Raw genomic sequence first — 15,976 nt, 5'->3', positions numbered from 1 at the left:
ATATATATATATATATATATTATATATATATATATATATATATATATATAATTAAAAAACACACTTAGTGACACTAAACTTTTGACCAGTCTGTGTGCCCTTTGATGTCAAAGCAAAGCCTAATTGCTAGTGAAGTGTTTTGTGACCTTGTTTTTGTGGTGCCACCAACAAATCAGGGTTAGTGTCCTCATGTTATTGGTTATATTTTGTTTTTTTTACAGCTCCAGAATGATTAGTCTCACACATTCACAGCTCAGCTGATTGGTTCAAAAACCTGGAATGAAGTACTCATGGCAAACCAACTGCCTTAGGATGAATGGGAATTCTTAAAGATTGCATTCTGCAGGTATTCTACAACCATTTACAAGACACTAGTGCTCTACATTACATGTGTAGCAGCAGTTTGTGTTGAAAGCCCCCCCTTTTCTGCAGCATCACATATTTCTGAAGTTCCCTTTTTTCATTTTCAAAACAACAAAGCTCGGCACTCACTTTTCACTTTGATTTAAATAAGCGTTTAATTTGAGAGGCCCTCTGTGGTTTGGCCGCCTGCTCCTGTTTGTGCAGCATAGTGGAGATGCTTTACGATGATAAGGCATGAGAGAAGCTTTAGTGCACTGCATCACCAAATGACTGGTGTTCTAGAGTCAGCCAAGAAATACTATAAAATCGATGTGGTCACCGGTGAAGCTGTGCGGCAGAGAGCTGAGGGTTTGGCTCTTTGCAAAAAGGCAGGCATAAAAGAAAATACTGAGTGATTCAATGTGGCTCGTTCACAGAGTGAAAGCTGTGTGTCAACCGGTGACCTCTTAAAACTCTACTCCATGTGCCACTCACATCCGACCTCAACACAGTGAGAAAAACGCTGCAGCTGGGGGCTATTTAGCGGGTGGTCTCTCGCTCTCGGCCCATTCATAGGAGAGGAAAGCTCATGTAACAATTAGAACAACATGTCCCGTTACACTGCAATTTTTTTTATGCAGGGTTTTTAATCTTGTTTTCCAGTAAAAATATCAAAATATTTTATTAATATTATTATTTTTTGTACTTTTATTTTATTTTATTTTATTTATTAAATAAAAATTGTGTTTAATTTGCAAAAAAAAAAAACTAAACAAAAAAAAAAGCTTATGGGATAGGAAAAACATGTTGAAGTTTTTTATTGTTTATATATATATATATATATATATATATATATTATATATATATATATAAATATATATATATATATATATATATAATTTATTTGTTTATTTATTTTGCAAAGATAAAGAGTTCAGTTCTTGCCGTCTCTTGAGAACAGGGACCATGGTTTACAAGCTTTGGCAGTGTGTTTATGTGTTATGGATCATCCAGAAAAGGCCTAAAGGGAGCTCGAAAAAACTGTGATTGTGACTCTTAGTCATTTTATAAGGACTCGGTGGTGTTGCATGCGTGCCACTTGTGAACCTGACCCTGAACCAGAAATAGCTATGAGAGACATAATAAAAAATGCTCCATTTCAGCCATATGAAATTTTTATTCAAATAACAACAAAAACCTGATACACACGGAGAAAAAAAAAGCCCCGACTTTTTCCATGACAGAGGAACACATTTTCTGCCGCACATGCACATAGTTATGCTAATTTGAAAAAGAAAAAGCTGTGTTTGTTAGTTAATTTTAAGGTTTTGTTGCAGACCATGATGGGGGGGGGGCCTTGATGGACAGTCCTTGGAGCGTAATAGAATTGAATGATTTAGGGATGAATTCTTCTTACACCTGCGCTACAAGTTTTCAATAAAATCTGCTTTGGGAACTGGGATCACTAGGACCAATATTACTATTGTTTAGAAAAAGGATACACCTGAATGGCAAAAAACTAAAATAAGCAAATCATCATAGTGTTAAATAAAACACATTACCTCTTGTGACTAATCACATGGTGGATTTCCAGAGGTATGTGTCTGCGGGTTGAAAAATGTTAAGCAGTCTCACATGGTTCAGAAGATAAATGGAGGGCATGAAGGTCTCTGGAAAGTGTGAACTGGGATAAATTAGTATTGGTTCTTAACTGCCAGTTAGGTGGCATGGCAGCACTTTCACTCAATTTCTTTTCATCTAGACCTTTGGGGCTTAAAGCCTGTGTAGGTTTTTTCAGTGTTAACAGACTACCGTTCAAAACTCTGTCCTGCTTGTTTAAGCATCCCAACCAGCCTGACACAGCAACATTGAGTCAACCTCTGACGTAAATTGGAGCTAGTCTGACAGCTTTCCCAGTGTTTGCTAAGATTCTGAGTGATTGCCAGGTGATGTTGTAAAGTGTTCAAAGTAGTTACAAGGCCAACTGTTAGGCTGTGCTAATTGCCCCAAGTTCAAATTATTACTATTATAATAACAATAAAATCATGCATAATTACATGCATGTAACCCTAAGCCAAACCCTAATCTAACCCAACCATATAGTAAGTACATGTAGTTAATTAATATTACTCAGTACTTAAATGTATAATTATAATGTAAACAAGGACATCTTAAATAAAGTGTAACTAAACAATGTCACTGAGGTACACCCTTTCAAAGTTGCTAATATGTACCATTTAGGTACTAATATGTACCTTTTAAGGTACTGATATGTATCGTTTAGGTGTAAATAAGGTACTAATTGAAAAGGTACCATCTCAGTGACTTTTGTGCCTTTTTTTCTGAGAGTGTAGGCCAACAGGATGTTCTTGCCCCAAACTTATGCTATTGGTTGGATTGTTGGATGCTCACACAAACAGAGTAATGTTCAAAGTGTTTACACTCTGTGAGCAGTCATCATCAAGCTAAGCAGATGTCAGTAAAACGTGATATTCTTGTGGTATATGCACATTAATACAAGCCTCTGAAAGTAGCTCAGTTTCTCTATAAATATCTAAATGGCTAAAGTCTAATCTCACTGTAATCAGCACAAACTAGCGCTATAATAATATGTGAGCAGCATGTATGTACATGATTGTGTTTTTTTGAGAAAAAAAAATGTTACGCTGGTTAGTGAAAAACTAAAAATGTTAAATCACTTGAATAAGGCAATAAACACATAAACAGAAAATTGGTTCCCAGATATTTTTAGAACTGGAGCTTGTAGACTAGAATTTTTTTTTTCTAAATGATGTGAAAAATCATCTTGTTTACTCACTTACAGAAAACAATAATGATATTCGATTTAAATTTTCTAAGTACACTTTTTGTTGATAAAAGTCATATGCGAGTAGGCGTCAACTATCATGAATTCACACCTGAGAAGACAAAGGCCTGCATAATGAGCTGCATAATGAGCCATTCAGTCAGCTGTGTCCACTGAGAGGGATGAGTTACAGAAAGAATGTGAGGACAACATAAATCTATATAATTTTTATGTTTGTAGTTTATTTAGAATATATTTAATTATCCCACAACATTATTTAAATATTCACTTGTGAGTGCAGTTAAACAGTTTATTAGGAAAAAATCAAAGCTGACTTTCAAACTGAATTTTTTGCATCATTACTCATGTTTGTTTTTTTTGCAGAAATCCTTTTAACAATAACCTTTTTTTTTCACCTTTTTCCCAAACAAAAATTTATCATCATCATCATTATTATTATTGTTATTATTATCATTATTATTTATTAATGTTGAAAAGAGCTGAGAGAATTTTTTATTTTATTTTTTAGGTTTTTTAGGGGGGATAAATTTGAAAAGAACAGCAATGATTGTTACATTTGTTACAGTTACATTTATTGGTACATTTATATTATTTACATCAAGCTTTTGAATGGTATAGTAGTGTATATTGTTATTGAAACTTCATAATATTTCACTTGATTATACATTTAGTCAGAATTATAGTTTGGAAAAAGTCTTTGGAAAAAGTCTAACTAGTAAAATGTTTACACGTTATGTGAAAACTAGTACAAGTATATAAATAAATAAAAAAAGAGACTTACTCATGTTTATGATCTCTGCTGAATACAAAGTGCTTCATATTCTTTTTCTGAGGGAAATCCCAAATCTCAATCCTCAACCACATCACATCTTTTTGGGTGAATTATGTCTTATTCCTCTCATCGCGAAGCAAACAGTAAAATAATAAAAACTTGAAGAACAGTCTCACTGCGTGGGGGGTCTTCTGTGTTGTGTGGGCGTATTCCAAAAGCCGCGCGCTTCAGTGAAACATTTGAAATCTCACAAAGCGCGCTCGGCGCGGGGCGTGGTCGCATTAGAAGATAATGAAGGAGAGACGTGAAAAACGGACATCGCGTTGTGTTTTCATATGGATTACTTTATCACAGAATATTTGTGCTCAGCAGTACTTGTTTAGTTTAAAAGTAGACATGTCAGGCTTGCTATCTATAGATATCTCTCTCTCATGTCTCTTCGTTGAGTATTCACTGAGTTACAGTTCATTTTAATGACGCATTTGTATCTGAAGATCAGCGCAGACCAAAGGCTGCAGACAGCACTCCTTGTTTGTTATCTTTATTTTATAAGTGCACAAAGTTTTGTTGTTATTATGTCTGTATACAAAAAAAAGTAGACCCTTTACAGGATCGATTGATGTATTGCACTTATCTGTACAATCAAAACTGAAAGTGTAATTTAAGTTCTTTTCGGGGTTATCATGAGAAAATACCCCCAAAACGCGTATACGCGTTTTAATCGACTCCAGAGGGTTAATGGCTTACTCGTAGTTGTCCTCTCCATATTAAGCTGAGATATAGGAGAATTATTTAACGTTGCAAAAAATACACACTTCATCATTAAGTGCTGCATGCACATTGACAGGCCTTCAGAAGTTATGCACCTGTTCCTAAACATTACAGTTGCGGCTTTTTGAATGTTATATAAGCTATTATATGATTCAGAATAGATCCAGCGTTGCAGTTCAAAGACAAAGTTTCAGGCAGGCAGGGTTGGTTTAACTTTGAGACTAACACAGCGGAGCGAGAAGGAGGGAGAGAGAGTTTTGTTTGCTGGGAGTTTGATGGCATTTCAGCCACAATTTTTTATATGCACCTCAGCAGCACCATAGAAAAGGAAGAAGAAAGTCATCATTGTCAGTCCAGGCATGTTTTGTTTCCTTCTCACATCTGTTTCAATAAATGTCCCTGTCCCATCCAGCCGAAAGAACCTTAGCAACAGCAGGAGAGTTGACTGCAGACGCAGGCTCTGCGCATACAAATGACCGTTGCGCTTCTTTTCGGACGAGTTCAGGGACAGTTTGTGAATTCCTCAGTGAACTGACATCAAGGCTAATATTTGTCCCCCACACAAGTATCTGAGGACAGTCTCTTGTTTTTTTCCAAGTTCTCTGTGGTTCTGGGCTCTGATGGTAATTTCTCCCAGACAGCTGAGCCTGTGGACCATCTGTCCTTTGTTCCACCTCTCCTTTAATCAGATAAATTTGCCTGTGTGGCATGTCCTTCCTTTTTAATATGCAGCCTGTGTGCACAAACACAGGCCTCAGTGTATCCCGCATCCCATTTTCACTTACCACGCTGCATTGCACGATGGTTTATTCTTAGTGGAGGGATGCAACCCAAGACGCCACTCATTAATTTTAGAGCACATCCCTTTTGCCCATTACATGAGGTTTAGTAAGTGGATAAGTAGATAATGAACCAGCCTTTAATGCCTTGTCTTTTCTTAGACCTCTCTGCCTTAAGGAAATGTGAATGTGCTTTTAGTAATTTTAGAAAAACACAGTTTGGCGGCCTGCTTTTCATTATATGGACTATAATTAGGATACACTTTCGACATGCTTTGTCAAATCCCACTGAGATCTTCACTAATGATTTGAGCAATGCTTATTAAGTTATAGGAAAAGTGTACTGTTGTATTGAATTGAATAGGAAGTAGATTCCTTTTTTGCAAAAACTCAGGAATGAGTAAAATAAAATGTACAGAACAACTTAAAAATTGTGATATTCACCAGCGCTCTTATTGCATGTATTCTCAGTGGTGCAAATTAAAACAAATTTCAAATGCATTGGCAGATCATATTCCAAACTTGAAATAAATTGGGTAAAACAAGTTTACATTTTGTGCTTTGTTTAAACTGTTTATCAGTTCTTGTAGATTAGTTTGTTAAAAGAATGAACCATTCACCCAAAAATATACTGACTTCACTTACTAATCTTCATATCGTTCCAAACCCACATTACTTTCTTTTTTCCATGAAACATAACCAGAGAAATTCTGAGGACTGTTTGCTATTTTTGGTGCAATTAAAATGAATGGGCACAGAGGCTTTGTTGGGCTCAAAAAGGATGCACAAGCATCAAAAAGTCAATATGACTTGTGCACTATATGAAATGAAGTGAAATGACATACAGCCAAGTATGGTGACCCATACTCAGAATTCGTGCTCTGCATTTAACCCATCCAAAGTGCACACACACAGCAGTGAACACACACACACCGTGAACACACACCAGAGCAGTGGGCTGCCATTTATGCTGCGGGCGCCCGGGGACCAGTTGGGGGTTCAGTGCCTTGCTCAAGGGCACCTCAGTCGTGGTATTGACGGCCTGAGACTTGAACCCACAACCTTAGGGTTAGGGTTAGGGTTAACCCCTTTTTTATATTTTAATGTTTTTTTTTTTAAAGTTCCAAATCTTTATATTAATATTTTCAAATATTTTTAAGACAAGCAATAGTTTTCTGTGAGAAACAGACCGAAACAGTTGTAGCGCACTAATTAGCAGTTGTGAACGAATCATTCTTTAATGAGACAGTTCACAAAAATATAAAGTTGTAGCACACTTTGTGCTCATGACAAAAGTAGCAATGCCTGATATGTGAACAAACCATTTGAGTCAGAACTTTTCAGTGAAACACTTGATTCAGTACACAAAAGAATGATTCATTTGCAAGTGATCTGGTTCTTGAGTTGGAATCATTGAGTCAGCTCTCTGGAGGGGAAGATTAATAACAAACAGCAACTTACATTTTGATTTGTTCCCCTCTCAAAGCTTTGGTATGACTTGAAAACACAAAGAATGTAGCATTTGGTCATATACTTTCAATATCCTTTATGAAACCTCAATCCCCATTCTTTATAACTGCATGGAGCTACAAGTATTCTTCAAAAGTTCTTTTGGGTTCCACGAAAGAATGAAAGTCATACGGGTTGGAACAACATGACAGTGAGTAAAGAATGCCTCTTTTTGTATTCTGTTTGATTCAGCCCTTGATGCACGAATGCAATAGAGTGTGGAGTGCATTCCTCCAGGGTTCACTTCTCCATGGCACATAACTGCACATCACACCAAGGGCCAAGCATCTCTCACCTTCGTGCTAAGCATAGCTAAGCTAAGTTTAGATGCAGTCTATGTAAATCAAGCCTGAATGAATATTCACTCACTTACAAAGTTTGGCTTTTAGTGAGATGAAAGTCCTGGTAAAAATTAAAGAAAGGGGGAGGGAATGCACTTTGCAACCCCTCTAGACATGCTAAATATTTTGGGACACTGCTCTCAGATATTTTTTTTCTCTCCAAACAAATTTTCAGAGTGTGTTTTCTCCCGCCTTTTAAGAGAAGTGATCTTGGAGGTGTTGAAATACCTCGCATTATCATGTGTTGTACAGATGTTGGGTGAAGCAGACAGAACACGGAGCCTAGCTGAGGAATTGAATCTGACATGCATTTATCCCATCTACCTTTTTTCCCCGTCGAGACAAGCGTTCAAATAATAATGCAAGAGTTTTAAGTGAGTTTAGAGTTGATGTCCATCTGTAATCACTTTCGACAACATAATATTGCTTTTGATGATGTTGGCTGAATTAGTTTGCATTAGCACCTTTTACAATTTCTCACACGCACCTTTGCTTTGTTCCATTTGGTCTCTGAGTGTTTTCAATGATGTGTGTAGGTTCCGAGCCATAAAACTCGAAATAATTCAAAACAAAGAGGATAAGATGCTTTCCAGGGGGACATACCACTGATATGGATTTGCACAGAGAGCACTGAAAATAGATCGCTTCGCTATGGTCGACTGGGCGCAGCCAGTACAAGATGCAGTTCACCCACGAAGCCAACAGGGACAAATTGACACCAGAGCCAAGGTGCAATGTTCTGAAAAGGCCAATCGTCTTGTTTATTTCCTAGCCCGTGTTTTGCACAGACAGATATGTAAATGTTTACACGTGTAGAAGACCGTAGGGGTGGGGGAGACGAGTGAGTTGAGCCCCTCAACTCTGACCCTGGGCGGGTCACCTCCCATTTGGATGGTACTGTATGAACTCTGGGCCCTTTCTGCCTGGTTTCAAGCACAGATGTTCCTGGGACATCGCCTGAGAGCGATAGATCAGGTCCATTTGTCATTTTCTTAATCATTATGTTACGCCCCTAGATTTTGTCCCTGAGGAAGCATCACCATGGAACACACACAAACAGAGGCTGCGGCCCAATCTCGAATGTGGTGACAAGCGAGCCGGCCTCTTTGTGGAGCTCCAGACTAGAGGTGTTGCATATTCCACATGCCCGAATGCTCTCTGGATTACCGATGGGGCAAATAATGAGTTTTTGGCCCCGCGATGACAGGCTATTTGAATAGCGATGTCATGCATCAGTCTTTTTCAAACAACTCTGTGCTCCCAGCGTTAATGTTTATGGATCGTTCGCTGGTGTTTCCTCCTCCCGGCAACAGAATTTTCAATGAAAACTCTGCTTCTGGCCCCGTGCTAGTGTGTATGATTAAACATCTGTCCCTTTGAAACTCAAGTCTGCGAGACGAATTATTCGATACTGGAGGTCGAGGAAGGAGGGGGGAGCGGAATCTAGCACGGCTGGATGTAAACACTCAGCTCAAATGCCCGGCTGTCCTTCTCAGGCGATAATTATTCTAGTGATAGATTGATCGAGTGATGTGTTGTTGTTAAGAGCACAGGTCGGAACTGCGTGACGTGAGTTGGAGTGGGAATGACAGATTGTTGGACCACTGCGCTGTCCTGTTCGCAACATGTGTTTTTTAATATCTGCATTCTCCAGATGACTAACCGCTTTTGGGGTGGTCAGGGTTCGCATCGCACGGCAGCACGATTCAGATCATGTGTGAGTGAAATCGGTTACGTCCAAACAGACGTGGGAGAGAGAAATATGATAGGCATTGATATGCTACAGATGCCCTGTATTTAAATTCAGTGAAAGTGCAAGCACGCTTCTGTACGTAAATTAGGTTTTGCTTTGTTCACAACAGCACATTTAACAATTGCACTACAGATGCACTTGTTTAAATTAGATTATGTAAATAGTGTAAATTTGAAAATTTTGCTATATAAATTAGATTTGGTTTGCTAATTGTGATACATTGTGATGCGCTACTTTAATTTGGTAAAAAAAAAAAAAGTGCAAAAATGCTTCCATTATAGGATATTTAAATCAGGATAATTATTTGTGTAAATTAAATTTTGCTTTGTTTGCAAAGAGTGAAATGTGGTTGAGAATATTTGTTAAAAAACTGCTTCTGTTATACAATATATAAATTTGGCAAATTTAAATCTGGTTTTGTTTTGTTTGCAAAAACACTATTTGGCCACCACAAATACACTACAGATGCAAAAGATGCGTGCAAACATGCTTCTGCTGTACAGTATGTAAATTAGGCTAAATTTGTGAATTTGATTTAGCTTTTTTTTTAGCAAAAGCACTATTTGGCCGCAACAATTAATATTTACAATAGGCTACAGATGCACTGTTTTCAAAATTGCATTTTGCTTTGCTGCAAAAGCAATATTTGGCAACCAAAATTCAATTCAATTACACTACAGATGCATTGTGTTTATATTTGGTGAACAAAGTACAAACACGCTTCCATTCTACAATATGTAAATCAGACTAATTTTTATAAATTAAATTTTGCAAAAGCACAATAACAATACCAATAAGCACTATAATAATACAATTAATCTTACTCCGTTACTGTCTGCGCAAAGTGGGTGAAAATTTGATTCTTGAACATGGTTCAGTATAATTTTCATTTGATCGTGGTTCATTGACTGATGATCAAATGATTACTAACTAACACTAAAAAACGTGAACACATCACTCCATCCTTGGTCCATTTACATTGGTTCCCAGTACAATATGGAATTGATTTTAAACTCCTTTTATTAGTGTATAAATCTCTTCACGGCCTTGCACCGACTTATTTATCAGATTTGTTAATAGGGTACAAGACAGGTAGAACCTTGAGATCATCAACTCAAAACCTGTTAAAAGTTCCGAGGACTAAGCTAAGCCAGAAAGGGGATTGTGCTTTTGGGGTAGTTGCTCCAAAACTTTGGAATAGCTTACCACCACATGTTAGGGACGCTGATTCTGTACATGTTTTTAAAGTACAACTTAAGACACACTTGTTTGAAATGGCTTATTCATCTTTTTGATGATAATGATTATTATTATTTACATATTTTAATTACTTTTTAATCACTGTATTTTTTTATTGAGATGGTGTAAAGCACATTGGTCAACATGTGTTGTTTGAATGGTGCTATATAAATAAAAGTGACATTGACATTGACATTGACAAATGTTGGAAAAGAGTAAAAAAAAATGCATGAAACAAAACAGCACTTTTAGTGGGAACAATTCATTCTTGCTGATTTCCGCTCCTGAATGTTTCAGTTGCATTTATTTCTTTAAATATTATTTTTATAATTATATTATTTTGCGTAGTGCCCCCTTAGTGTTATCAGGTTCAAACATGCTGCATTGATATCACATGCAAATGCAACTAGTTATGTGGGCAGCAAGTTCCCCCCACCAAACAATTTGGCTAATAGAGGTCTATTAGTGGTGGGTCCCTACAAAGTCATAGAGTGTGGAATAGGAAGTGTTAACATCTGGGCAGCTGGCGTTGGCGTGGCAGTGAACTGCGGCACTGAACTCTCTCTCTTCCTCTCATGCTGAGTGAAAACAAACACAGCTCTCATGTTTTTGCCTGCTGTATCGGGGTCGAAGAGGTTTGTCTGGCTGCTCAGTGAGCGACCTGCAACACACTTTCCTCTCTGATGTCCCACTCTGGTTATTGGGGGTCAGGAATGCACCATGTTTGTTTGATTTGCATCACGTTGTGTTCCCCCAACATGAAACGGAACTCATTAGGAGACTAATGTGCCGGAGAACTGTCATGCAATTCGACTTGACTGGAAATTCATCTAGGTTGAACTAGACATGGTCCAAGTAGATTCTCATAAAAAGATTGTGTTTATTATCATGATGATGATGATGAACAGATTTATCTGAGCTAAATCGACCAGGACTGCTATTTCTGTTGGTATAATGTAGAGTAAGTGTCCTTCTGTGTCACTTTATTGTGTAAAATACATTTGTTTTTACTAATATGCTCGATTTAGTTTGTTTGGTGTTCCCCAAAAAGATTTGGACACTTTAGGGCACTTAAGCATCACTTGAAAGTTTAAGAATGCCATTGCATAAAATATCAAACCAAATAGCAACTGCAAACAAATGATGCCAGGCCTTTTCTCAGAATTTCAGTTTTTTTGGCCCAAAGTGTGGCAAGAAATATCTCCCACACCATTACACAACCATCAGCTCCACCAGAATCTATACCCTGCCATCTAAATGCTGAAATCAAGATTAACCAGACCAAGCAAATGGTTGTGCATAAAAAAATCTGTGTAGATCAGCAATTTCTGAAATATTCAAACCAGCCTGTCTGGCACCACAACTATTGCCATGTTCAAAGTCACATAAAATTACCTTTCTATTCCGATGCTTGGTTTGAACTTGACCATGTCTACATCGATAATGAATTGAGTTGCTGTCATGTGATTGATTGATTATATATTTGTATTACCTTGCAGTTTTTATTTTATTTTATGTATTTTCTTTGTTTAAATCATGCTCATGTTTGCCCCCCTTTTTTGTGTGTGTGACTCTAGTAGCCAAGTACTTTTTGGAGCTGCTAAACATCTGACTTGACATCTGATATGCTGCAGTTGACCTCAACACAGGTAGGCTAAATTTCTGTGTTGTTTTATGAAAGTAGATTATGACTAGAGCTACCCTGGAATTGCTATTTGTCAAGTTCAGCTTCGGTTTAGTGAAAGTATTTGACATTATGAAGCAAATGGGAAAAGATTCCATTGCAAGCATTTAAATGATTCTAATAATTCAATTTAATGTGGTCAACCACAGTGTTTCTTTTAGAGAAATTTTGAGTATTTTTATATCCCTACATTCCTTAACATAAAATCATCTTGGTGTTGATTGCTTTTGACTTGGGTACTTTAAAAAGTGGCCTGTTGAAATCACTTAAAAAGTGCAGTTTTCTTTGCTGTTTTGGCATATTTCATATTGAAACAGGAATATGGGTTTTTCTATTAATTAAGGTTGTATTTTATGCATAGTTTTGTAGAAATGTCAAGGTTGTTCAAAAAAGCTTTTTTTTTTTTTTTTTTTTAATAAATTTATTTGTATAAAGTGTGTGATGTAACCGTATGTTTGAAATGCTTAGCAACCTACCCACAAAAGTTGTTATCATGGTACACAATCAGAGTAACTGCCAACAGACGTTAGATTTAGCCTAAGATGTAGCCTTACAAAAAAAGTATTTAGCTCAATTCCTGTAAATCCTTGCCAGTTTGATGATTAGCGTTGCAAGGGTGGGACAGCTTTTTGTCTGACCTTTTTAAGCAAATAACAAAAGCATGACACTGATTAGATGCCATTACCGTGATGATTTTGTCAGTGGTGAGCGTTTAATGTGTTTTTATCCCTGATGTTTGCTGTGCACAGAAACTCAATGCACTTATTTTATTAGTAAGATATGAAATTATTGCCGTTTCACAGCTGCTTATTTGATACAAGGGACATTTTTGAAATAGTAACTAGAATATATTTTCATATATGCATATAAAGAGCTGTCAGAAAATAGCTACCAAGGTTCATAAACATAAACAGATACTTTTATCTGGTTACAACACATTTGTGGTAATGTAACTGTGGAAGATTTATAGGTCACAATGGGTTTGTCTTGCCCTCATGGACACCCTGATCTGAAACGTGTGATTTAGAACAGAATGAAAGGAATTATGGGTGTTATTGGGCCTGCATGCATCTAAACAAGGTAGTCATCCTAACTAACATTCACTGGCCAAAATTTACAACATTAGTCAAGATTTGATTTCAGACATCACATGATCACTTGTAATAAGCATGAGATGCTGCTGCTGGTGCAAAAAAAAAAAAAAAAAAAGGTCAGACGAGACATTTTGAGGTTTATCTGATGCTTGTATTTGTACAGCTGTGTTGACATTGTAGAGATGCTTTATGGACTTGTGATTTTCATCACAAATGAGTGTCATTTTGCATGAATTGTGGTCACGGTCAGCCTCTTTCAGTGTAAGAGCACATATATGCAATGCCCTCCGATGATTGCCTCAGATTTTTGTTCTACTGTATCATTGCAGCTTGCAATTTTTGTCACAGGCGGTAGAGGGCAGTGTGACGTGAGACCTTCAGATTCTCTTGTTTTGAGTCCCTGAAAGTGTTGAAGTATCTGCACAGTTCATCTTTGGAGTAAAGAAGCATAAATTTAATAGGTTATTGCTTTTATTATTTTCTGAGAATATTAAGAGTCTATTTACAGCTATTTTTTAGGGACAGATTTGCAAGCAAGATTGTTCATTCATGTCTCATACTAGCAGATTTGTTTGCAGTCCCCCTAGGGTACTGAAGGAAATACTACGGAAATCAAGTGTCCCTCAGGGAATCTGTCTTTTTTTTCTTTTCTTTTTTTTTTGCCCTGCCCTTTTGAACACTGCTTGCCCATGTATACCATTGAAACTGGCCCTCCACACATTGGCCCATTCTGTGTTTTCTTACCAGAATCAGAAAAATAAACACTGCACTGGCTCCACTGTAATCAGCCGGTTATGTACACAAGTAATTTAGTTATTTCATGGAGTGTTTAAAGGGATTTTGCATTCTTGACAGCTGAGTAATACGAACAGAGTCCGAACACCTTATGTTTTGGAATATAACGATTCAAAATTTGATAAGTAAAATCTGGCCATTATATTTTCATCATAGTCATGATATTTGATTTGATTTGATTTTATCCTAGAATTATAGATTAAAATTTTATAATATTTTTACATTTAATGTCTTTTATTTTAGAATTATGAATCCTAATGATATCTATGATGAATTATAGATTCCATTTATTCATAGTTGTATTTTCTATTTTATTGTGGAATTCTAGAATTTAATTTAATTCTATATTATCATATTTTATATTCAATTAATTTTATTTTACAATTATGAGATCTCGTTATTTTTATTACAGAATTATACATTTAATTAGTTTATTGTTGTATTTCATATTATGAAATTATAGGGTTTTTGTTTTATTTAATTTTATGCTTTAATATATTTTATAAGTAAAGCCAGCCATTATATTTTCATCATGGTCATCATATTTGATTTGATTTGATTTCTATTATAGAATTATAGATTAATTTTTTTTTTATCATTTGTTGTATTTTGTGTTTTATTTCATTTTTATTGTAGTATCGTAGAATTGTATTTTATTGTATATTATCATATATCAAATTTATTTTTATTTTAGAATTATGAGATCTTAATGAGAACTATAATGAATTATAGATTCCATTAGTTGTATTTTCTATTTTATTATGAAATTGTAGAAGTTTTATATTATCATATTTTATATGTCATTTATTTTATTTTATAATTGAGATCTCATTATTTTATTACAGAATTATATGTTTCATTAGTTTATTGTTGTATTTTATATTATGAAATATAGAATTTTGTTTTCTTTAATTTTGTTTTAACTTTGTTCTTGTTGTTTTATTGTAGAATTATGTTTCATGTTTTATTTACTTTTATTGTATTTTAAATGATGGAATTTTATTTCATTTGATATTTGATCCTTTGGTTGTGTATTTTGTGTATTGTAGAATGACAGAATTTGATTTCATTTTATGTTTTATTAATTATATTTATTAATTATATTATTAAAAATGTATGCATTTTTTATGTTATTATTGTATTTTATATTTAAGACTGTTACAGAATATCTTATTACAAATGTTGAGTTCCAGCAATTGTGGTTTTAAACATGGGAAATGAATAGTTTCCTGTAATTCAGAGACCACGTTTCAATGACGGCGTGAGTGTGCATAACCTGAGTAAGAATATGTGGTCAACTCCCTGGTGACTTGAGCCTAGAGTGGTGGGAAGGGAGGGACGGCCGCGTGTCTTTACGAAAAGAAAGACACCCCCTCCCATCCTTAGTCACTCGCTTCTCTTCCTGTCTAAAGAAAGGGAGGATGAGAGAAACGAGGGTTAAAGCATGTATACTAAACTGTTGCTTTTTTTCTAGCTCACCCGAATAAAAGGTGTGATAACCGAGACGGGTCCAGTTCTGACTGAGGTTCATATGAAGGGACCCCATGGCTTCCAGATGTCACATGATGGCAAACAAAGAGTAAGTGAACAGCTTGAAAGACCCCTTCTCAGAATTGCTGATCATGTATTTTTAGGCTAACAGGAAAACATGCTAACAGGATATCCATTATAATCATCGTACATATGCGACTCAAAACGAAAGCTGTCAGAGTGAGACCATTGTCTCCGTAAGCACCAAAGGAAGGTTTTAAATGGGTGCCCACTCCAGAAGATTGTTTGTTGAAGCTTATCCTGTTCAAAACGCCCACTTATTCAACCTCATCCTGTTCATCATGGAGAAACAGGCCACGCTTGTTTTAATAGGTTTATGATTCACTAGTTGGAAGAACAAATTCCCTGCCAGTTGACCTTCAAAAAACTCCATCTACGTGGTGATTGAATACCAACATCACAATAACAGAATGAATCACTTCCCACTCAAGAGTTTTCTGTTGGCATTAGGCAAATGCAGACTCTCTGAAAGTTACTGAGACGTATGCTAAACGTTAACCCGCCCGGGGGGGATGCCTT

General features: G+C 36.2%; 1 long non-coding RNA gene across 3 annotated transcripts in view; it reads left to right on the top strand.

Moving 5' to 3' along the window:
* Positions 1-217: 217 nt before the first annotated feature.
* Positions 218-15,976, top strand: part of LOC109110717 — a 55,441-nt gene continuing 39,682 nt past the window's right edge. For all 3 annotated transcript variants that reach the window (XR_006157518.1, XR_006157519.1, XR_006157517.1), the window contains exons 1-3: positions 218-346; positions 11,911-11,982; positions 15,381-15,485. This is a non-coding gene — a long non-coding RNA (uncharacterized LOC109110717). The remainder of the gene's footprint in view (positions 347-11,910; positions 11,983-15,380; positions 15,486-15,976) is intronic.

This window comes from Cyprinus carpio, chromosome B20, assembly GCF_018340385.1.
Source record: "Cyprinus carpio isolate SPL01 chromosome B20, ASM1834038v1, whole genome shotgun sequence".
In the NCBI taxonomy this organism is placed as follows: domain Eukaryota; kingdom Metazoa; phylum Chordata; class Actinopteri; order Cypriniformes; family Cyprinidae; genus Cyprinus; species Cyprinus carpio.
Note: the sequence above shows the minus strand (reverse complement) of the source record. Positions and strands in the feature narration are given on the sequence as shown.